Source organism: Schistocerca serialis, chromosome 8, assembly GCF_023864345.2.
Source record: "Schistocerca serialis cubense isolate TAMUIC-IGC-003099 chromosome 8, iqSchSeri2.2, whole genome shotgun sequence".
In the NCBI taxonomy this organism is placed as follows: Eukaryota; Metazoa; Arthropoda; class Insecta; order Orthoptera; family Acrididae; genus Schistocerca; species Schistocerca serialis.
Genome location: NC_064645.1, coordinates 555493941 through 555519755, shown reverse-complemented (window position 1 = coordinate 555519755; position 25815 = coordinate 555493941).

Genomic DNA, 25815 nt, shown 5'->3' with positions numbered 1-25815 from the left:
CAGTTAGGGAATGAAAAATTTTAATAAAATGTTTCGTTATGTTAAAAAAAGCTAATCTATGAAAGATGATATTTCGCTTTTCAGTCAGATATAAAGTAATGTGTGTTACTGGTTGAAAATTTGTATGGGAATATTACGGCAACAATGCAAAGGACAAATTTAACAAAAACGTTGGAGAACAACTACCAGAGTCGCATTTTCGTCAGAAGTAATACTCAAAAGATGATGCTTCATGTCTTTAATTAGTGTGAAAAGATTGAAGGTGTAGCAATTTGTAAACAATATAAAATTCGACGGAAGAAAAAAAAATCAGTGCAGGCCATACTGTCTATAGGTGCAAAGCAGCGGCTGCTAAGCTAGTCTTTCATAAAAGATAAGTAATTAAGAATTTATATTTACATCGAACATAGGATTTTTAGTGCCATATGTAATTATAAATAAGAAGACGTCCATTTTTCTTAAAAATTATATTTATATATGTTTTAGTTGGCATATATTTGATGATTTTCATATTTAAATAACATAGGCATTCGAACTGAACGAAAAAATAAATGATGATAACCGAACTGAGACTCTAACCAGCGATTACCAGTCTTGAGGACTACTGTTTTCTCCCATATTTCTGTATTTTGTGTTTCACAGAAGTTCTCGTAGAACATTGACGTTTGTCTAGAAATTTGCCCCTGTTGAGAATGAAACCCAGGCACACCGTGTGGCAGGTGAGCATTCTAACACAGTACCACGCTGCCTGTTGTAACGTCTGCTTTACTGAATGTTATTAAAGACACTCGGAAAAGTTGAAAGCAGACTTTTTCGAAATTCTTTCAGAGTTTCGTCGAACTGCTTTGGGAAACTGATATTTGAGTTCTGAACATCACATAACACAAATAAAAAAAAAATAAAAAATTCCAGAAATTCAGTTTCCTTGTACACTATTTGTAAGGGATGACGGACGCGTCACATTGACAAACTTCTTTGGATTTCTTTTGAATTAATGTAGTGTTACTGGATCGTGTGGTACTAAATTCCCAGTTTTTCCCGTATATACGAGGACGGACGTTTCATAAATAATGCACAGGTTGGTATTACTGTGGATTTTTTGATGCAAGAACAAAGAAAATTACGTCAGATGTAGTTGGGAAGGCCGCGCGGGATTAGCCGAGGGGTCTCAGGCGCTGCAGTCATGGACTGGGCGGCTGGTCCCGGCAGAGGTTCGAGTCCTCCCTCGGGCATGGGTGTGTGTGTTTCTCCTTAGCATAATTTAGGTTAAGTTGTGTGTAAGGTTAGGGACTGATGACCTGAGCAGTTAAGCCCCATAAGATTTCACACACATTTTTGAACATTTTTGTAAATAGGACTATCAAAAAGAAGTACTTGTTTTTGTTTTTTCGCTGTGTACTCTAACATCGAATTGGCTCGAAGTAGAAATAGATTCTGCATGGGTCTCGGATGCTATGACTGCTGAAGGCGATAGGTCGTACATCAAGATTGAAACGTCATGTGGCAAAAATCCAACAGAAATCCATAGAGCATTAGGTGCGTTAAATGGAGTTTCTAGTGGACCGTAGTACAGTTTCACTTTGGGTTACTCGTTTTCGCGTTGGTCAAATGAGTATAGAAGATAATCCAATTGCCAGGAGGCTAGAAACGTCAACAGATGAAACTTGTGAATGATGCTCTCGAAGAAGACTGCAGTGCCACTTGTGGGGAACTTTCTGAAACCAGGAGAAATTTCCCCCAACATGGTATTCTGTATTCTGACAAATGATTTGAAGAAGAGAAAAATTAGTCCGTGATGGGTCTCACACTGGTTGACTGCTGAAGAAAAGTAGAAACGCCTGGACTTTGCAACCTTGTTCAAACAACGAGTCGACCGTGAATGTTAAGGGTTCTTGTGTCAAAATGTGGCTATTGACGAAGCATGGATTATAGACTTTGAAAAGCAGTTGAGATCACGTCCAATAAATGGACTGTTTCAGATTCTCAATGTACAAAAAATTTCGATGCTCTCATCAAAGTTCAAGCAAATGATGATTTTTATGTTCATCGAGACTAATCATGACAGATAGAGTTCCACGTGGAACAAGTGCCACAGCAGTGTATTATCGTAACTTCACGCAAAACCTGTGCAGAAAAATGCAGTTGCTGAACGCTGGGCCTCTCATTCCACACGAAAATGCTCACCCGCATATCGGCAATGCTATAGCCCAAAAACTGGACGAAAATGGATAGGATGTGTTGCCGCATCCTCCCTAGAGCCCAGAAATGGGTCTACTAGATTGCTATTTGTTCCCCAAGAAAAAAACCTATGCGTTGACGTCATTATCTTCCTCTGGAAGAGCTTTCTAACGCCTTTACCCGATCCATTGGACAGATGAACACAAGTGGTGACCTGGATGGAATAACAGAGCATCCTAGAAGTTGGAAATCAGTCATAGGGAAGCAGGTAGACTATAATGAAGGACTGTAAAGAGGTATTGACCCAAAAAAAGTGCAATAAAAAAGGTTAATGTCTGTTATTATGAAATATCCCTCGTATTTCAGTGGGCATTCTTGCCGTGATACCCGTTGGCTGTGGGTGCGGATGTAACCTGTTTGGGCGACGGATAAATCCATCGCTTATCCAGTGTCTCTCGCGCCTTTCCGTTTACCTGAAAGCCACGAGCCGTGCTATAGCTCCGCCACTAAGGCTGGACTATCATCACCCCTGCTCTCTGGCAAGCGCGTGTTCAGAGGAACGCTTCTCTGTACGCCTTGAGCATCCCGCGCCTTACGCCGCTTGCCCCACAACCGCATCTCGTCGCTACGCACTGAGCCTGGACCGGTGCTGCGGCCGGCAAGACAGGTTCGCCGTGAGGCCACAGACCTGGGCGCCGACAGCAGCGCCGAGTGGCTGGCGGCGGCCGGCGCTGCCTCGAGGGCCGCCGGAGAGGCTCAAGTGCGACCACAGGCGCGGCTGGGCCCACCCGGCTCTGCCCCTGCCCTGCCTTACTGGACTCGACGCGTCGTGAGGGAAGCCAGCAGCCTCTGGCACGCATCCCACTCTGCATCCGATCTGTCGGCGCTCTGAGACGTAAAGGAAACCAAGCAACGGTACCCGAGTGCTGATTAGTCTGTTTTGCTACGGAGAACAACGGCTACTTCCCCGCTACATTTCCGCTCAATTGTGTCTACCTTATAATTTATGAGGGACACACATTTTACTAGGGTTTGAAGCTCCTCTTGATGATCTTCCGTGCCTGCGATTTAAAATTGGGTTGTTTTGAAAATCAGCCTTCTGCAAACACAATTTGTTTATTTTTGTATTTACCCAGACATGTTTCGACACCTATCTGTCATCTTCTGCGGGTCAAATTTTTATTTCTCTAAAGTAATTTAACTGTTGTAGGACTAAGAATTACAATATGTGCAATTTGCTTTGTTTTGTTTAGATGCTCACATCGCTATATGAACTGCATTATTATACATCGGTATTTTGTGCTCTTTTTCGTCGTTTTTTAACAGCATGTCGACTGCAAACCAGCCATGAGGAAAATTAATGATTGTTTATCAAGAACTGTTTCGTGTATAGAGGTTGTGTGCGTTGGTGAACTTACGTTTTTCGTCCCGTTGCTTGTCTGGTTGGTGTCTCGATCAATGGCTATTCAGTGTAGTGTTTCAACACAGTTTTTCACACACTTTTTGCTCATTAGTTCACTTCACATGCAGTTAATGTGACCTGAGCAGACACTTCTGGTTCCATTCTCAGTGAGAAGTGTTATGTTATTGCCGCTGTTCACTTGTATATTGTTGGTATTGTGACTGTTGTGGCGCTAATTTTGAGTGTTTCATAAGAAACTGTGTGGTGTGGCTGGCTGGGAGAGAGATTATATATATATATATATATATATATATATATATATATATATATATATATATATATATATATATATATGTGTGTGTGTGTGTGTGTGTGTGTGTGTGTGTGGAATGAGGGGAGAGAGAGAGAGAGAGAGAGAGAGAGAGAGAGAGCTTGAATCAAGGGTGAGGAGGGAATGAGAAGATATAAGGGTTTCTTTTTTTTTCTCATTCCCTTCCCACTCCTGCTCTCTCTCTCTCTCTTCTTACACTTCTTACACACACACACACACACACACACACACATATATATATATATATATATATATATATATATATATGCGCAATAAAATAACACCTCTCACTGAGAATGGAGTCAGAAGTTTCTGATCAGGTCAGGTTTCGCCACATTTTGTGTAGGTGCGTGTGAATTGAACTAGTGAGCAAGAATTGTGTGAAAAACTGTGTGGAAACAGTACACTGAATTGTCATTGATGGAGACATCAACTAGGCACGCAACAGGACGAAAAACGTAAGTTCAGAAACGCACATAACCTCTACCCACGAAACAATTCTTCATAAACAAGCATTAATTTACCTCATCGCTAGTTGCAGATGACATGCTGTCAAGAAACGACGAAAATGAGCACAAAAAATCTTATGTAGAATAATGCAGTCCATTTAGCGATGTAATCATAAGATGGGCTTCTAAACAAAACAAAGAAAATTGTACATATTGTAATTCTTAGGCCTACAACCGCAAAATTATTATAAATTTCAAATTCTACTTTAGAGAAATAAACATTTGACGAACGTCTTGAACAGTCCCATGCTGACGTGCAGGGTCCATGGATTCACGGGGTGACACGTACGCGTCAACCCGCTCGATACAATTGGAAACGAGGCTCTTCCGATCAGGCAGCATCTTCCCAGTCATCAACAGTCCAATGCCGGTGTTGACAAGCCCAGGCGAGGCGTAAAGCTTTGTGTCGTGCAGTCATCAAGGGTACACCAGTGGGCCTTCGGCCTCGAAAGCCATTATCGATGATGTTTCTTTCAATGGTTCACACGCTGACACTTGTTGATGCCCAGCACCGAAATCTGCAGCAATTTGCGGAAAGGTTGCAGTCGGAGATATGATGTTTTACCGGATTCCTTATATTCACGGTACACACGGTCGTACGGGAAATTCCCCACTTCATTGCTACCTCGGAGATGCTGTGTCCCATCAGCCGTGCGCCGACTGTAACACCATGTTCAAACTCACTTAAATCTTGATAACCTGCTATTGTAGCAACAGTATCCGATATAACAACTGCGCCAGAGACTTGTTGTCTTACATAGGCGTTGTCGATCGCCGCGCCGTATTCTGCCTGTTTACATATCTCTGTATTTGAATATGCATGTCTATGCCACTTTCTTTGGCGCTTCAGTGCATGATATCTTGAGAACCACGTGTCGGGCGGCGGGTGGAATCTATCTATCTATATCCGAATCCCGCTCCAGCTACTGCCGGGTCTGGGTGCTGACTAGTCCTCTCCATTTGGCTCGGTCCTCCCACCACTTTTCTTCCTCCACTTGCTGCCAGGTCACACCTCTCCTTTCAACAGATATTCTCACTCCCATTTGCCACCGTGTTCATGGGCGCCCTCTAGGTCTTTTCCCATCCATATTTAGTTCTTCCATAATTTTGGGGAGTCTCTGCCCATGCATCCTCTTAACATGCCCATACCATCTTAATCTCTTTCTTTCAATTTCTTCTCTCATACTTTTTTGTTTGAGGTCCTTTCTTATCTCTACATTCCTTACTCTGTCCATTCTTGTTTTTCCCTTAACTGCTCTGAGAAATTTCATTTCCCCTGCTTGCAGTCTGCTCCAGTCCCTTTCTGTCATTGTTCATATTCCTCCACCATAGGTGACGATAGGGATGTAATAATTCTTATACATAAGGAGTTTTGCTCTTTCTGAAACTTCATTAGTCCAAATCAGATGTTTTATTGTTTGGTAGAAATTGCCTCCTTTCTGTAACCTCCTATTAATTTCGTTAGTTATTTTTCCATCCCTATATATTTCACTCCCTAAATAAGTGAAACTTTCTACTACTTTGAGGGGTTCTCCATTCAAGGTAATATTTCCGTTGATTCCTTTCTCCCTTCCAAATACCATTACTTCTTTCTTATCTTTATTTATTTTTAATCCATACCTTTTCATTATTTCCTTCCACGCATCAAGCTGTAAGTGTACATCTACCTCTTTATCACCCCATATTACCATATCGTCTGCAAAAATCATCTTTTTGTCTTTTTCTTTTACTATATCTTTAACTGCCCTATTCATTCCCTCCATCACAACATTAAAAAGCGCAGGAGATAGAATACTTTCTTACTTAAGTCCTTGTCTTATTTGGAAGTATTCAGAGTTCCCCAATGGTGTTCTAATTCTACAATTGTGGCCTCTGTACATTGTCTTTATAACATTAATGTATCCATCTTCTATATCTATCTTCTTCAGTTCTTCCCAGAGTCTTTCCCTGTTAACTGAGTCATATGCCTTTTCTATGTCTATAAAAACCATTATCACCATTTTGTTATACTCCCAACTTTTTTCCATCAGTTGACGGATAGAAAATATCAAGTCGATTGTGCTCCTTCCTTTCCTAAACCCATGCTGTTCTTCACTCAGCTCCTTTTCTATCTTTTCACTTATTCGATTTATGTAAAATTCTTTCAAAAATCTTGGCTGTATGACTCATGAGGGTTATTCCTCTGTAGTTTTTACAAAGTCTTTTATTGCCTTTCTTGAAGATGGGAACAATGTCTCCTGTTCTCCAGTCGTCAGGTACTTTACTATTTCTCCACACGCTTGATAGTACTCTATACAGCCACTGCATTCCAACTGGACCTGCTGCTCTTATCATGTCCACTGATACTTCATCAAGTCCTGGGGCTTTCCCCCCATTCATCTTCTTCACAGCTTTTTCCATTTCTTCCCGTGTAATTTGTCCTAATTCTGCTTCCCAACTTCTCTCAATTTCTTCGTTATTTGTTGTTTCCTCATGTGCCTGCTCCTCAGCGTTTAACAGCTTCTTAAAATGTTCTTTCCAGAGATCTTTTATATTCCCTGGATCTTCAATAATGGTACCATCCTCTGTTTCCATCTTTACTGGTACTTCAGAAGCCTTCCTTTTATTTTTCATCATTTTATAGAACATTTTCTTATTGATCTTCACATCTTCTTAAAGTTTTTTTGTAAACTCTTCCCATGCCTTTTCCTTTGCTGTTTCCACTATTTCTTTGCACTTCTTCTTTTCCTCTATATATCTTTTATGGTCTTCGTCATTTTTAGTTTTCCAACATTTTCTCCATGCTCCATATTTTCTTCTAACTGCTTGGATTGTGGTATCATCCCACCAACTTGTCTGTCTTACTTTTTCCTTTCCAGATGTTCTGCCACATACTTTTTGTGCTGCTTCTACTAAAGTGTCTTTGAATAAACTCCATTCTTTTTCTACATCGCAGAAAACTTCTTTTGGAAATTTTTGTGTTATTAATTCCATGTACTTCTCAGCACATTCACTCTCCTTCAATTTCCAATCCCGTATCCTCATCACTTTCTTCTGTTTTCACTTTTTCACACACTGATTCATTTTCCATTGTCACGCCAGTAATCTATGGTCTCCCTCTGCACTCACGCTTGGAATTACCTTCACATTTGTTACTTTCTCTCCCCATTCCCTATCTACTAGAATATAATCAATTACACTTTTCATTCTTCCATCCCAACTCTATCTGGTGATAACATGACTGTTTGCTATTTTCATTCCATTCCTCTGGCACAAATCCAGGAGTCTTTCCCCTTCTTCATTTCTGCCTCCATATCCAAAACATCCCAATACTTGCCCAAATCCCTTTCTGTCTTTGCCTACCTGTGCATTTAAATCTCCCATCACTATATTAGCAGTCTCTATATGGTTTTCTAACACATTTTCGAAGTCCATCTTCTCTTCTTCGCTACATCCCACTTGAGGTGCATAAATCTGGATTACTTTTAGTGTTTCTTTCGGAATTATGATCCTGTCTGATATATATCTCACATTTTCAATGCAGCTTTGTACATTCTTATTCACCATCACTGCCACACCATTTCTTCCATACCTGTTATTCCCAATCCAGTGGAATAACAGCAGGTTGATTTCATATTCCTAGATTTCCGGAAAGCGGTTCCTCACTGCAGACTATTAAATGAAATCCAAAGTGTACGGAATAGGTTCTCAGATATGCGAATGCCTCAAAGACTATTTATAGTTCAAATGGTTCAAGTGTCTCTAAGCACTACGGGACTTAAAAACTGAGGTCATCAGTCCCCTAGACTGAGAACTACTTAAACCTAACTAACCTAAGGACATCACACATCCATGCCCGAGGCAGGATTCTAACCTATGACCGTAGCAGTAGCGCGATTCGGGACTGAAGCTCCTAGAACCGCTCGGCCACAACGGCCGGCCTATTTAAGGAATAGAACACAATTCGTTGACGTCGATGACGAGTGATCATTAGAGATAGTGGTATCGTTAGCAGCGCCCCATGAAGTGTGACAGGACCACTCTTCACCTCTACAATCATCAATGTAATGACGAACAGGATGAGCAGGGATCTGCGGTTGTTTGCGGATGATTCTGTAGTATACGGAGAAAGTGTTGCCATCCAATGGATACAGGAAGATACAGGATGACTTAAACATAATATTTATTTTATTTGATGAATGGTACCTTCCTCCAAAGCAGGGCTGGGCAAATACCGTTTCACGAGCGCGAGATCTCGTAGATGCCCGCAAGGCCTGCTCGCCGTTCTCCCCCACTCTGCCAGCCAGCAGTACCCCCACCAACTACTCGCCTAGCCACGCACGTCACTGCCTCGCTCGGAGCCACTCGGTCCGTTACTTCGCATCGTTTCTATTGTCTGTGTAGATACTGCATTCGTTGTTTGTGATAAAACGCAACTAGTGGGTGGGAAAAGGCTGAGGAGGAGTTAAAATAGTTAGAACGAAAGTCCTTTGAACCCATACCCGTTAATCCAAAGTGGGAAGAAGAGTACTTTTTTGTTGGAACGCAAAGCAGTTCTCAGTGTTTGATTTGCAATGCAACATTGTCTTCACGGAAGAAGTACAATGTGAATCGACATTATCGGCTGCTTCACGAGAAGGATACAGTCGGTCTGAATAATGAGGAAAGAAAATCCAAACTTATCGAACTGAAGCAGAGAAAGGAGAAAGACGTACGTAAACATGTACATAATTATGACATTAATTCACTGTTACATCTGCCGCAGTCGGCCCCTGCCAGGCAGACTACACTTAAGACACCCCTGTGTTCCATACAACGCACACAAGCACTTGCAGGTGCAACAAAAAGGAAAACAATTCTTCAAAACAAACAGAACTTGCTAGAGACAAATGTGAACCTTTTTCTGCAGAGGTAGGCTCGCAGATACAGGGAATGTTGGAGTACTCCGCTGGCTTTATAATGCCAGCGCAGCAGCAGTACAGCCAGTTCCTCGCAGAGCTAGGACCAGCTCCGACAGACCTCACCGGCGCTCTTGATGAATGGTCCTCTACAAGTTATTTGTTTTTGTGTGTATATAAGGATTGTTCGAGAAGTGTAGTTCAGTTTCAATAAAAGACATTATACTGAGTATTCTCCATTCACATTATTACTGTTATTAATAATATGTAATGTGCATTTTCCGGCACTTTTACCTTCTCCTGTACGTATTTACAGGACGAAACCCTCATCATCCACAACGATGCAGTGATGACAGTAAGCTATCATGTAGCTCTTAAAATAGCTAAAACAGCACGGCCCTTCGGCGATGGAGTGTGTGTGAAAGAATGTTTTGTTCCCAGTAAGTCTTCCTATTCTTGAAACCGTTCCTCTTTCAAGAGAACGGTTTGCAGGCGCATTGAAGAAATGGCACAGGATGGGGAAGCTCAATTGAGAAACAGGATCAAATATTTTGTTTTCTTTTCATTAGCATTGGACGAAAGCACTGATGTATGTGATGTTGGTCAACTTGCAGCCTTTTGTGAGGAGTTGAAGCTCAGTTTAATGTGATTGAGGAACTCCTCGATTTAGTGCCAATGCATTACGCAACAACGGCCGACAATATATTTTCGCGCCTAGAGCATATAATACAGAAATACGAACCATTTTGGGAAAAACTTTCATCGATTGAAACAGATCGGGCTCCTGCAACGATTGGTCATAAGTCTGGTGTCGTTGCTTTGATACGAAAAAAATTTAAAGCCGTCGGTGTCCAGCAAGAATACCAGCAATACATTGCGTGCTTCACCGTGTTAATTTGCCAGCAAAATGTGCCAATGTAGTTGACATCATGGACGTGATTATAAAAACAGTTAACATTCTTGCCTCGCACAGTTTGGGACACAGACAGTTCAAATCGTTCCTGGCAGATCTCGAATGTGAATACGGCGATGTTCAATATTTTTGTGAAGTACGCTGGTTGACTCGAGGTGTTGTTTTAGAACGATTTTTTAATTTACGTACATATATAGCGTTATTCATGGCTGCCAAAAGAAAACCAGTGAAAGAATTGGACGACCCACAGTGGATTTTAGACCTTGCACTTTTAACTGACGTAACCAAGCGTCTGAATAGCTTGAATGTAGCTTTGAAAGGTAGGAATAAGGTAACTAGCCAAGTGTTGGACACTATTTTGGCATTCAAGACAAAACTGCTTTTGTGGGCAAAGGAACTGTCAGAAATGTCGTGTGTACACTTCCCGAGGGTTGCAATAGTTGTTAGTGAAAACAATTTGGAACACGAAAGGCTCAAAGAACAAAAAAAAAAAAAAAAAATAGTTCAAATGGCTCTAAGCACTATGGGACCTAACATCTGAGGTCATCAGTCCTCTAGAGTTAGAAATACTTAAACCTAACTAACCTAAGGACATCACACACATCCATGTCCGAGGCACGATTCGAACCTGCGACCGTAGCAGCAGCGCGGTTCCGGACTGAAGCGCCTAAAACCGCTCGGCCACAGCGGCCGGCCTCAAAGAACATTTTGATGGGTTTTTAACGGTGCTGCAGTTTCTCAAAGCCATTTTTGATATTAGATTTGAGGACTTCAATCGACTGGAATGCGATGTTAACCTTTATGCGACTCCTTTTGCTGTTAACGTTGAAAACGTGCCTTCTGAAATTCAGTTGGAACTCACTGACTTTCAATGCAATCGTGTGCTGGAAGAGAAGTTTCACACTGCAGAAACATTGGAAAGTTTCTAAAAGTACTTTCCACGTGAACAGTTTCCATTGTTATTTAAAAAAGCTGCTCGTGTGTATAGATTTTTTGGACCAACATACTTGTGTGAAAGTGTTTCCTCCACGATGAAACTGACAAAATCTAAGCTTACGAGTAGCCTTACTGATGTTCATCTGACTGGTGCAGTGCACCTAATGACCAGTAATTTCACACCAAATATCTAGATGTTAGTTCAAAATCATTGTAAAAACATCCAGGATGATGTAAATTAATGCCTATGTCCTATTCGAACGTAGTACCCCTCCTCTTAACTACACCCTTCTGTGTAAATATAACGGAACATTTACAATACAAATATGTTCGTTTCTTAGTCTTTTACGTCTGTATCCTACAGTACTTGCCATTAAAATTGCTACACCAAGAAGAAATGCAGATGATAGACGGGTATTCATTGGACAAATATATTATACTAGAACTGACATGTGATTACATTTTCACGCAATTTGGGTGCATAGATCCTGAGAAATCAGTACCCAGAACAACCACCTCTGGTCGTAATAGCGGCCTTGATAAGCCTGGGCATTGAGTCAAATAAAGCTTGGATGGCGTGTGCAGGTACAGCTGCTCATGGAGCTTCAACACGATACCACAGTTCATCAAGAGTAGTAACTGGCGTATTGTGACGAGCCAGTTGCTCTGCCACCATTGACCAGACGTTTTCAGTTGGTGAGAGATCTGGAGAATGTGCTGGCCAGGGCAGCAGTCGAACATTTTCTGTATCCAGAAAGGCCCGTACAGGACCTGCAACATGCGGTCGTGCGTTATCCTTCTGAAATGTAGGGTTTCGCAGGGATCGAATGAAGGGTAGAGCCACGGGTCGTAACACATCTGAAATGTGACGTCCACTGTTCAAAGTGCCGTCAATGTGAACAAGAGGTGTCCGAGACATGTATCCAATGGCAACCAATACCATCACGCCGGGTAACACACCAGTATGGCGATGACGAATACACGCTTCTAATGTGCGTTCACCACGATGTCGCCAAACACGGATGCGACCATCATGATGCTGTAAACAGAACATGGATTCATCCGAAAAAATGACGTTTTGCCATTCGTGCACCCAGGTTCGTCGTTGAGTACACCATCGCAGGCGCTCCTGTCTGTGACGCAGCGTCAAGGGAAACCGCAGCCATGGTCTTCGAGCTGATAGTCCATGCTACTGCAAACGTCGTCGAACTGTTCGTGCAGATGGTTGTCGTCTTGTAAACGTCCCCCATCTGTTGACTCGGGATGGACACGTGGCTGCACGATCCGTTACAGCCATCCAGATAAGATGCCTGTCATCTTGACTGCTAGTGATAGGAGGCCGTTGGGATCTAGCACAGCGTTCCGTATTACCCTCCTGAACCCACCGACTCCATATTTTGCTAACAGTTATTGCATTTCGACCAACGCGAGCAGCAATGTCGCGATTACGATGAACCGCAATCGCGATGGGCGACAATCCGACGTTTATCAAAATCGGAAACGTGATGGTACGCATTTCTCCTCCTTACACGAGGCATCACAGCAACGTTTCAGCAGGCAACGCCGGTCAACAGCTATGTGTGTATGAGAAATCGGTTGGAAACTATCCTGATGTCAGCAAGTTATAGGTGTCGCCACCAGCCCCAATCTTGTGTGAATGCTCTGAAAAGCTAATTATTTGCATATCACAGCATCTTCTTCCTGTCGGTTAAATTTCACGTCTGTAGCACATCATTTTCATGGTGTAGCAATTTTAATGGCCAGTAGTGTATTTGTGGCCATGAAAGTAGAACGTGTTACAATGGTCCGAAACTGTGTTTCATCCGTACATGGCCAACCGCTGCATTGCACAGGATACACAAACTTCGGTTAGCACGTTTTACACGTACGTCCCACACGTGCATGTTATGCCACATATGACTGGCCTCCAGATAAGCGTGTACCGGCGCCGAGTTCACGGACGACACATACGCGTGAAACGACCTCGGACGTATCTGTGTTCCACCCGCACTACGAACGTCAGCTTGTCCATCATGCTCAGCTGTGTGCGCGAGGCGCTCCACAGTTGCGCGGTTGCCCCCAGTGCATACACAAGCGGCCAGCCACATCCGACAGCTCTGCTACCCGCATTACGTCCCCTCACAGCTGCTCAGCGTTGCCCGGGGGCAACCATGCGAGTAGCTCTCGTGCCCACCCCCGCTCTAAAGGCAGAGAAATGTAAGTTGATGCGTATGAGTAGGAGAAACAGTCTTGTAATGTTCGCATGGAGTATTAGTAGTTCGCTGCTAGACACAGTCTAAGTGTTTAAATGTGGGGGAACAACGTTGCAGGTTGATATGAAATGGAGCGAGCACGTCACATTGGTAGTACGAAAAGCGAATGCTCGGCTTCGGTTTATTGGGAGAATTTTGGGAAAGTGTAGCTCATCTGTCAACGGGACGGTGTACGGAACAACAGTGCCACCCATGTTTGAGTACCGCGCGAGTGTTCGGGATCGCCACCAGGTCGGATTAAAGAAAGGCATCGAAGCATTTCAGAGGCAGTGTGCTAGGTTCGATCAACATACAAGTACCATGGAGATGCTTCGTGAACTCAAATGTGAATCCCTGGAGGGGAGACGCCGTTCTTTTCGTGAGGAAATACTGCGGAAATTTGCAGTACCACTATTTGAGGCTGTCTGCAGAACGATTCTGTCGCCACGAAGATAATATGAGAGAAATTAGGGTTCGTACGTAGACGTATAGACATTCGTTTTCCCCTCGCTCTGTGTGCGAGTGAAACAGTAATGAAAATAGCTATGGTGATACGTGGTACGCACTGGTAGGCACCGTACAGTGGTTTGGAGAGTATGTATGTAGATGTGCTTGTGTTTTCTTTTAATGTAATCCAGCATCTTCATGTGTGGTAGCTATGACCGTAAAATTCATATAGAATGTGAACGGTGAACGCTGTCGACAAACACTCGGCATTAGGTAGTCTATTTTAAAACAGGGTACCCAACTGCATTTTAAGAAGGTACGCCCAACTTAAACTTTGACTGCGATTGAAATACATCCGTTTCACGAGTTATTCCACACACTTGAAAATAATTACACATCTAAAATTGTACAGTTATGACGAAGAACAAGTAGTAGAATATTCTAATACAAACGACGATAGCTAGTGCAGTAGATTACTCTCATCAAAAAGGGAAACCAAACCTGACAGCCATAAGAAAGTAATTTCTTGTGATCGTCGTGAACAAATCGTTTGCAAATTCACTATCATTAGCCTCTTGAGTAGATAATTATGATGCAATTCTCATACATACGAAATGATTGACGAGCAGTAGAGAGTTATATAGTTGCCAGGACTTTGATAAATATATACTGGATATATGCTGGAATAAATGTATTAATAGTGGAAAGCGAGTAAATTAGGTAACACACGTACTTGCGAAATAGAACTTTTTACACATCACTCAAATATCAAGGTCATTTCTCTGAAAGGATGAAGAAAAATTTTTATTATTAGGAAGTGTAAAATTATGTCAGACGGTACAATGATTTCTACCCATAATCGTACACATCCAGAAACGAAGCACTGCGTCTGCACTAACAGGCGTATAACAGACATCTGATCGATACAAAAAGCGTGCCGTTGCTGTGGAGTGCCGAGAGGAAGGCATCCGCTATACTCCTTCGTTCTCTTGAAAGTAGCTCCCACCTTGCCTCTCTGTCGCATCTTATCGCCCTTCATTCCGGCCGGTTTTATCTGCGGAATTGGCGTGCGGCCACGATGTAGTGGTGCATTCCGAGAACACTCGAAATGCTCCCATTGGAACTGCTTGTAGGAAATTGAAAGGCGCAATATCGGTAACAGAACGCAGCTATGTGGCAAGGAAATGCAGCAGGCAGTCTTTCGGAAAGGAATTCACCCACGCCGTTGCCGCCTCTCGAGGGAAACGGCACTGCATACTGCGGTTCGTCGGCGTACTGAGCTCTTTATAGCCATAACTTAACGAGTTTTTTTTTTTAGCAAAAAACTGAAGCCCATCTTATGTTTGCAATGGATGAAACATTAACTACACAGCCTGACAGAAAAATTGAAGCCCTCAGAAATGGAGGAGGATATGAAGTGAACGTTCACCTTTTGAAAGGTTCACCTTATCAGTATGGCGCTGCACTCCGTTTGGTTTGGATGTATGCACTGAATCGATTGGGAAGGGTGTCGTAGAGTCGTTATATCTCTCCGAGAGAGATGCTGGTCTACAGGTGTTGTAGAGTCGTTATGTCTCTCCGAGAGAGAAGCTGGTCTACAGGTGTTGTAACTGGTCCTTGATATCCTACATATCGTTTGACGTCCGAATTGTTCAGATGGTTCAAATGGCTCTGAGCACTATGGGACTTAACTGCTGACGCCATCAGTCCCCTAGAACTTAGAACTACTTAAACCTAACTAGCCTAAGGACATCACACGCATCCATGCTCGAGGCAGGATTAGAATCTGCGACCGTAGCGGTCGCGCGGTTCCAGACTGTGGCGCCTAGAACCGCTCCGCCACCTCGGCCGGCGTCCGAGTTGTCCCAGACGTGTTCTGACGGGGACAGATTTGGTCATCTTGCTAGCTACCGGAGTATATCGACACGCAGACAGTTCATAGAGATGTGTACCATTTGTGATCGTACATTGTACTGTTGGAAACTGAGAGATAACACTTGAGAGGTAACACTTGACGTAGAATGTCCGTGACTTACTGTTGTGTCATCGGACTTTCCTCCTTTAGCCGTGATCTAGAGTCATACCCGACGGTTTCCCACACCATGAAACCATGAGTAATACCGGTCTACCTCTACAAATCATTGGAAAAGTGAGACCTATCGCCTGTGCGGCGTTACAGCCCTGGTTACGATGTAGAAGAATAACAGAACCTTAGCTTTCAGTTAAACTGCCTTGCACATGGCTATATATTTAATTTCCACTGAACGTGTTCGGAAGTTTGTTTTCCACGGTATAAGTCACAATTAAATTTTGAAGTCATTCCCATTACACTGGTGTCCAAAACTAAACCAATAATAGGAAATTTTGCAGGGCTGCATTTAATTTGACACAAAACACTATGAACGTGTGATAGTAATGTAGAAACAATATAAAGAACACAGACTGTATGCAGCCGCAACATGCATAACGGCAGACGAAAACGTTCTTCGTTTTTCTCCAACTTAACCTACTTGTACACAAATTCCGACGACTGATTGATGTGTTCGGTATGGGTTGTGACCACCTCTGGCAGCAATACAGATCTAACGCCGACCGGGCATACTGTGAATGATGTCATCAGTCTCATGTTGTGACAACAACGTCTATTCTTCCTGCAGAAATGCTCGCAAGTCTAGTGGATCCCAGACATGCTCTATGGAGTTCAAATTGGGAGAGCGAGCACGCCACGGCTCTATGAGGTCGAACATTGTCATCCATCAGTACTTCAGTCTGGAACCGCGCGACCGCTACAGTCGCAGGTTCGAACCCTGCTTAGGGGATGGATGTGTGTGATGTCCTTAGTAGTTCTAAGTTCTAGCGGACTGATGACCTCAGATGGTAAGTCCCATAGTGCTCAGAGCCATTTGAACCATCCATCAGTACGAAGTCTGGGCCCACAGCATCTCGTGACAATCACACATAATGTCCGAAGATCTCTTCACAATAACTGACAGCAGTTAAACCTTGTCAGTTCACCAGTACAATTTTATGAAGAGGTGTTCGAGTTGTCAATATAATCCCTGCCCACACTATCGGGGACTCTCTTCGATGATGGTCTCTTTTCAAAATGTTTCGGTCCCGAAATGGTTTTCCTTCAGATGTGAATCCGTCGAGAATCACTCTCCAGACGAAATTGGGACACACCTGTGGAAAGAACATTGGCCCATTGTTCGACCATTCAGGCTGCATATTGACGAATCGACTCTGGACGTTCGCCGGCCGGTGTGGCCGTGCGGTTAAAGGCGCTTCAGTCTGGAACCGCGTGACCGCTACGGTCGCAGGTTCGAATCCTGCCTCGGGCATGGGTGTGTGTGATGTCCTTAGGTTACTTAGGTTTAATTCATTCTAAGTTATAGGCGACTGATGACCTCAGAAGTTAAGTCGCATAGTGCTCAGAGCCATTTGACTCTGGACGTTCCTTTCTGTCAAGAGGCGTCGGGGCTAGACATACGGCAGGTCTCCAACAATAAAGACCACTTTGCCGAAGCGTTCTGCACAGCATTTGTCTCGATACAACACGTGCAGCGGATTTTGTGGTCAGATGCAAGTTGCCGTGAAGTACTAAGGCGGTACCGTCGTGCCGTTACGGCCAAAGTACGGTCCTGTCTTTCTGATTTACACGTGGCTAGTCCTGCCCTGGTCTTCGAGATATAGGTTCGGTCTCTATACAATTTCACCACATCCGAGAAACAACAGAACGATTCACATTAAGCCATTGACCCACATCAGTTTGCGACTGTCCTGTTTGCATTCTTCCCATGGCCCACCGCTACAGAGATTCTGGTAGGCGTCTTCTCTGTGCCATAATTCATCGTCTGTGACTGTGTACACAGCGATTGTGGATGTGGGACCACCCGCTAGGTACCCTGACATCATCGTTTTTGTGGTTATCCGTTGACAGGAATGCAGCACAAGGTCGTACTGACGTCAGTTATATCGTGAGTTAGGCACCGAACGGGAAAATAGCGGTTTGTTGCTTTAATTTTGAATACCACTGTAGTTTTGCTAGAAACAGTTAGCAGATCCGAAAGACGAAAGATTCCATCTTTACTTTCAAATGTGCCCAAATAAAAAGGAGACCACAGTTATATGTAAAGAACTTTTGATAACAATGTCATAATTACACCTCAGTTGTAACAGTACGACTATACATTATTGCGACTGATTCTGATACACCGATCACAACGTGTAGAAAGGGAGTGGATGGCTTCAGTGTGTCTCGCGGTTAAGGCGCTCAGTCCGGAACCGCGCGACTGCAACGGTCGCAGGTTCGAATCCTGCCTCGGGCATGGATGTGTGCGATGTCCTTAGGTTAGTTAGGTTTAAGTAGTTCTAAGTTCTAGGGGACTGATGACCACAGATGTTAAGTCCCATAGTGCTCAGAGCCATTTGAACCATTTTGGCTTCAGTGTAGAACTACTGGGTTGCTGGCAACACAGGCTTTCACGGTATCTTCCAATTCCTTGTCGTAGGTGAACCTCTCAAATGACGGGACGGTTCCTTTGAAAGGGCAGGGTCGATTTCCTGCCCCATCCTTCCCTCATCCGATGGGATTGATGACCTCGCTGTCTGATCCCGTCCCCCAAATCAACCAGTCAACCAACCTCTGACCTTTCAGTGATTGTTTTATGGCGCCGAAGATACGCGAGTCGCATGGGGAGATATCGAGGCTGCGGGGCTGACGTTCCACGACCTGCCATCGAAATTTTTGCAGGAGCTCGAGGGTCTCCTGGGGCACACATCCAACCTCGTAACGCTAACATCACCGGAATATTGTACACCGTGTGAGACACTCCTCTACGTACACCTCTTTTACCTTGCGATGAATTTATGAAACATACTCCCCTTCAGCGCGAAGAAATTGGATAGCCGCACTTTGCGCTGATATAGGAATCCATCAAACAACGAACTGCGGAAACAACTCTCCAGAAATGAAGAAATTACTGAGAAGCCATTAACTTCACTTTTGCAACTAGGAATACCAGCACATCATCTCACCGACTGGGATTACATACAATGCTGTCACAGCAAAGGTCTCCTTTTCAATTGGGTGTACCTTATTCTTTCAGCTGTCCTAGTAAAAATGTTAACTTCGACGAAAAATTGTCAAGGGTAAAGCCTATCTTTGGAATGGACAGCACCGTAATTAATTTGTAGCTGATCTTTCGTATTTGTATAAATCATAAATACCAAACTACCTTCTGTTCTCTGTAATAATCGTCAATGAACACAGTTAAGACGACTTACAATTGGATTTTGTAAAATAACCCATGAGTGTAGGCTTCTTGAATGATAACTCGAAAATATAATTTTCATCTCTTGTTGGGTTTATTACGTCATTAGCAATTACGCCAATGTTCACCACAGATCTTGACTGTAAGACGTCAACAACAATACTGATTCATAATGTCATTATTTGTTAATCAAATTAACAAAACGTTATTCATGTTTCATCAACTACAGTATTTTCGTTAGGTAATTCATTGACGGATGAATCGGGCAACAGCCGCTGGCAGGAGCTTCTTCTATTCGTTGGCCCTCGCTCTGTATGTGCCAGTGACCGGTTTATCATATCTGGCGATTGCGACGAAGATGCTGCCGTTGGCACACTGCTCCACTATTCCCCAAGACATGAAACAAACAGAAACAGCTTACGTACAAAATAATAATGACAACATATTTAAATAAGAAGTTGATATCTGAATCTAATAGCTTAATAGACGACGTGACTTTATATTATCTTCTCGCCTGCATACGCTGTAACGACACCAGATAGCTGGCGTTCTCGTCGAAGATGATCACCCAGGTCAGTGCAGAACTGTGATTTATCACTAAACACAAAGCGACACTATTCATCAGAAGTCCGTGTGTGCCGGCCAGGGAACCATTCCAAATTAAGCCGTTTGTGTTGTGTAAGCGACACCCTAGTCCACTTTGGCAGCTGCACGTTCAGTCTAGCTGAATGCCAACTGAAGGAGCACGGGTTCGATTCCCAGCAATGTCGGAGATTTCCTCCCCTTCCTCCGTCCCCATTATCATCTCATCATCATCGACACGCAAGACACCTAAATGGCGTCACACAAAAAGACTTATGCCCGGCGCCAAAGCCGTCACGCGACAGAGGGAGAACGGCAGTCTACACGTTGAACGATAATTCTGTAGTTCAGCTGCTGCTAGTCTTTGACCAATGGTCAGGGATGACAATGTTTCAGGGATTCCATTCCTTGTGCTCTGATGCCAGACGGAGATGCGAAGATGTTACGATGTGCTTGGTGAACAATACGGCGCTTTTCCATTGTAATAGTCAAACTTGGTCGACCAGAGCCTTTGCGATAAGTATGCCTGCCATCACATTCCCATGCTGTCCAACATGAGGCCACCGTCACATCCGAAAGCCCCACAAATGTGGGTGTTGACGATTCGATCAGCTGGCTAAATTTAGACCCACTATCAGGTTACTTTGGGTGCTGATAACGGTGTCTCACAGTAGTCCGCGACATGTCCATGTCCTTCATAGTGATCACTAGTAAAATTTCTGAACTGTTCACGCCCCTTATACAAGGTGTTCGGCTAAAGTTAGACCCACTATCAGGTTACTTTGGGTGCTGATAACGGTGTCTCACAGTAGTCCGCGACATGTCCATGTCCTTCATAGTGATCACTAATAAAATTTCTGAACTGTTCACGCCCCTTATACAAGGTGTTCGGAAGTTCCCGTTACAAACTGCGAAGCCTTGTAGAGGGCAGTGAGTACATAATGTTCTGAATACGAACCCATGACCTGAAGCGTCATCCAGCGACGCTACAGAGCGTCGAAGTTACAGGCGTCGGCGCTTGTAAACGTATTTATATACGGGGTGATTACGTGATGATGTTACAAAATTTCTTGGACTAGAAGTATAAATGTATGAGGGTCGCTGTAACGGAAACGGTCGAGTGGCAAGTTATAAGCAAAAGCCGTTCTGACATCTATGAATTTCAAATTTTCAAATGTGTCTAAAATCTTATGGGACTTAACTGCTAAGGTCATCAGTCCCTAAGATTACACACTACTTAACCTAAATTATCCTAAGTACAAACACACACACCCATGTCCGAGGGAGGACTCGAACATCCACCGGGACCAGCCGCACAGGGCATCTCTGACACTGGAACACTTCTACTTCTACTGTTGCTGAGATTGTAGGGTGGGCAACTTGCAGAGATGACAGTATGAACCAAAACAAGAAAAAAAAGTCTGGCAAACATGGGCTTTAAAATGCATACCTTAAGAGCTATGAGCGCATGTTCAATAGAGGAAGTGTGTCTCACGCTGTCCAAGATGGTCAAGTGCTCATAGCTCGTCATGTATGTTTTTTAGAGCTGACGTTTACTGCACATGTTTCCGTTGTTTTGATTTATACTAACACCTCTGAAAGTTGCGTACCCTACAATCTCAGCAACAACAGTACCAGTACATTTATTCCACTGTCAGAGACATCAGAAGGGTTTTCTCTTATAACTCTCGACTCGTTCGTTTCCGCTGGAGGGGCCCCTTACCTCAAATTGTTACATTCATCCTTCTCAATCATCCTAGACATTTTGTGACATCATCATTAACCGCCCCGTATGCACATACATTTACAGGCTCCGGGACTTATAAGTTTGACCCTCACTAGCGTCGTCGGATAACGTTTTTGTACATGGGTTCCTGCTTAAAATATTATGTACTTACTCCCCTGTACAAGCCCTAAAACAAAGTTTTTAACGGGACTTTCCGAACACACTGTGTATCCCTCCAGGCCGGGTAACTACACTAAACACGAAAGACACTAATTTACTCTGGTGGCCGTTGTACCTGTCACAGAGAATTAGAAAATAATTTACATTCCAGCCAATGGTGCGTCCATGAGCGAAGTTACAATGACAACCGATCATATATTCTGGGATGGTTCAAATGGCTAAGTGCTCTATCGGACTTAACAACTGAGGTCGTCAGTCCGCTAGAACTTAGAACTACTTAAACCTAACTAACCTAAGGACATCCCACACATCCATGCCCAAGGCAGAATTCGAACCTGCGAACGTAGCGGTCGTGCCGTTCCAGACTGAAGCACCTAGAACCGCTTGGCCACTGCGGCAGGCTTCGGGCAGGGCATTAAAATCATATTCTTGTAGTTTTTTTGATGTATCTGTACGTAAAAGTGTAGTAAACAGTAGAAATGGAAGCTATAGCATATAGTAAACTTCCTTACCAGTGGGGAGGTACCATCGCTACGGAAAATAGCACGGTGCGTTGCGCCTGAGACGTACTTTTCCTCTCTACACGCCCGACGGCTGGAAGCCTGTTGTGAATGAACTCTGTTCCCGGGACTCTCTAACAGGCGCGCCGGAGCTTCGCTTCCCAGGAAGTTGCGCCGCCATACAAATGGCAGCCCGCGCGCGTTCGTTAGCAACTCAGACTTGGATGCGAGTTTGCTTCTGCACCACGCCCCTGTCCCCGCGTCCTTTCAGTGCCAACTTCTGCCTCCAACTCGCTCCCAAATATTTGGCGTTAGGTCTCCTTCCTTTCTATTATACTTTTGCACATTGTATTCTGTCCACAAAGCAGCATGGCTTTAGGAAGCATCGCTTGTGTGTTCTAGGGGACTGAAGACCTGAAATGTTAAGTCCCATAGTGCTCAGAGCCATTTGAACAATTTTTTTTTGATTTCCTGAGAACTATGGTTGAAGCGCAACAGGCGGATTCGATGTCTCTAGATTTCCATACAGCATTTGGCATGGTGTCACAATACCCATAGTAAACTAAGGTAGAAGCATATGGAATAGCTTCCCACATATGTGAGTAGCTGAAAGGCTTATTAAGTAACAGAAACTAGCATGTTGTCCTAGACAGCGAGGGTTTGTCAGAAACAAACGTATAGTCAGGAGTCCCCAGGGAAGTGTGACAGCACTGCCGTTATTTTATGTATGTATAAATGATTTGGTGGACAGGCTAAGCAGCAGTCTGCAGCTGTTTTCTGATGATGCGGTGGTACATGGTAATTGTTCAGATATTTTTTGAAATTAGGTTTTGACAAATAATCAAACGATGGGAACTCCAGGATGGCATGACGACAGTGTTATGAAAAGGACAGATTGCTACTCAACATGCAGAGGAGACGCTGAATCGCCGACAAGCACAACTAAAATATTGTTGTACAATTAAACTTTCAGCCAAAGGGCTTCTTCTCAAGTAAACACACACACACACACACACACACACACACACACACACACTTGACCACCGTATGTGGCCACTGGCGCCAGAGTGTGAGCAACTCTGCCTGATGGGATAAGCAATCCTTGGGTGGTGACTAAAATATTGCTATACAATTAAGCTTTCAGTCAAAAGGCCTTCTTCTCAAGCCGGCCGGAGTGGCCGAGCGGTTCTAGGCGCTACAGTGTGGAACCGCGCGACCGCTGCGGTCGCAGGTTCGAATTCTGCCTCGGGCATGGATGTGTGTGATGTACTTAGGTTAGTTGGGTTTAAGTAGTTCTAAGTTCTAGGGGACTGATGACCTCAGCAGTTAAGTCCCATAGTGTTCAGAGCCATTTGAACATTTTTTGAACACACACACACACACACACACAGACACACACACACAGACACATTCATTGACGCAAGCACAACTGACACACACTTGACTACCGTGTCTGGCCACTGGCGCCAGAGTGCGAGCAAGTGTGCCTGATGGGACAAGCAGTAGTTGGGTGGTGGGGGATGAGGAGGAGGCTGGGGAGGGGTAACGGGTTGGGACGGTGGAAGGCACAATGCTGTTTGTGACGTCATGAAGTGACATGGTGTCAACAGCGTAGTGCTGCTAGGTTCAGTCAGGATGTTTGAGTGGGAGGGGGGGGGGGGGGGAGAAGAGTGGAAAAAGAGAGACGTAGATTAGAAGAAAAAGACTAGTGGGCCACCTGGTCTCAACCTTTGCTAGTCCCTGTCCTTGATCCACCTATATCCTTCCCAGCTCCAACTCAAGCACTACACAGTCTTATATTCCACCAGCACACACACTGGTCATCATCCCCTCCTCTGTTTCTCTCCTTTTCCAGTTCACTTCTCCATCCTCCTCCTCTAAGATCCTAATTGAACCCAGCAATTCCATCCTGCTCCCACCAGGTATCTTCATGCTTCCGCAAGCAACACTCCATCTTCCCTAATCCCTACCCTGCCCCAGTCTCCTCCTTGTCCCTCACTATCCACAGACTGATTGTCCCATGACATGCACTGCCTCGCAGTCTAGCCTCAGTGGCCAGAGGTAGTGGTCATACGTGCGTGAGCTGCGCTTGCATGAATGTGTATGTCTTTCCTATCTAAGAAGAAGGCCATTTGGCCAAAAGTTTAATTGTATACCAGTCTTTTTGTTCTGCTTGCCTGCGACTCAACTTCTCCTCTATAACGTGACAAGCAATCTATTTTTTTCTTAATATTGTCTTTTGGCAAATACACTACTGACATTTAAAATTGATACACCAAGAATAAATGCAGAGGATAAACGGGTATTCACTGGACAAATATATATTACTAGAACTGCCATGTCATTACATTTTCACGCAATTTGGGTGCATAGAACCTGAGAAATCAGTACCCAGAACAACCACCTCTGGCCGTAATAACGGCCTTGATATGCCTGGGCATTGAGTCAAACAGGGCTTGGATGGCGTGTACAGGTACAGATACCCATGAAGCTTCAACACGATACCACAGTTCATCAAGAGTAGTGACTGGCGTATTGTGATGAGCCAGTAGCACAGCCACCATTGACCAGACGTTTTCAATTGGTGAGTGGTCTGGAGAATGTTCTGGCCAGGGCAGCAGTCGGACATTTTCTGTTCCAGAAAGGCCCGTACATCACCTGCAACATGCGGTCGTGCATTATCCTGCTGAAATGTAGGGTTTCGCAGGGATCGAAAGAAGGGTAGAGCCACGGATCGTAACACATCTGAAATGTAACGTGCACTGTTCAAAGTGCCGTCAATGCGAACAAGAGGTGACCGAGACGTGTAACCAATGGCACCCCATATCGTCACGCCGGGTGATACGCCAGTATGGCGATGAGGAATACACGCTTCCATTGTGCGTTCACCGCGATGTCACCAAACACGGATGCGACCATCTTGATGCTGTAAACAGAACCTGGATTCATCCGAAGAAATGACGTATTGCCATTCGTGCACCCAGGTTCGTCGTTGAGTACACCATCGCAGGCGCTCCTGTCTGTGATGCAGCGTCAAGGGTAACCGTAGCCATGGTCTCCGAGCTGATAGTCCATCCCGCTGCAAACGTCGTCGAACTGTTCGTGGAGATGGTTGTTGCCTTGCAAACGTCCCCGTCTGTTGACTTAGGGATCGAGACGTGGCTGCACAATCCTTTACAGCCATGTAGATAAGATGCCTGTCATCTCGACTGCTAGTGATACGAGGCCGTAGGGATCCACCACGGCGTTCCGTATTACCTTCCTGAACACACCGATTCAGTTTTGTGCTAACAGTCATTGGATCTCGACCAACGCGAGCAGCAATGTCGCGATACGGTAAACCGCAATCGCGATAGACTACAATCCGACCTTTATCAAAGTCGGAAGCGTGATGGTACGCATTTCTCCTCCTTACACGAGGCATCATAACAACGTTTCACCAGGCAACGCCGGTCAACTGCTCTTTGTGTATGAGAAATCGGTTGGAAACTTTTCTCATGTCAGCACGCTGTAGGTGTAGCCACCGGCGCCAAACTTGTGTTAATGCTCTGAATAGGTAATCATTTGCATATCACAGCATCTTCTTCCTCTCGGTTAAATTTCGCGTTTGTAGCACGTCATCTTCGTGGTGTAGCAATTTTAATGGCCAGTAGTGTAATATTACATACATGGGGACGTAATTTCGTTGCATTTTTACTTCACTTAACTC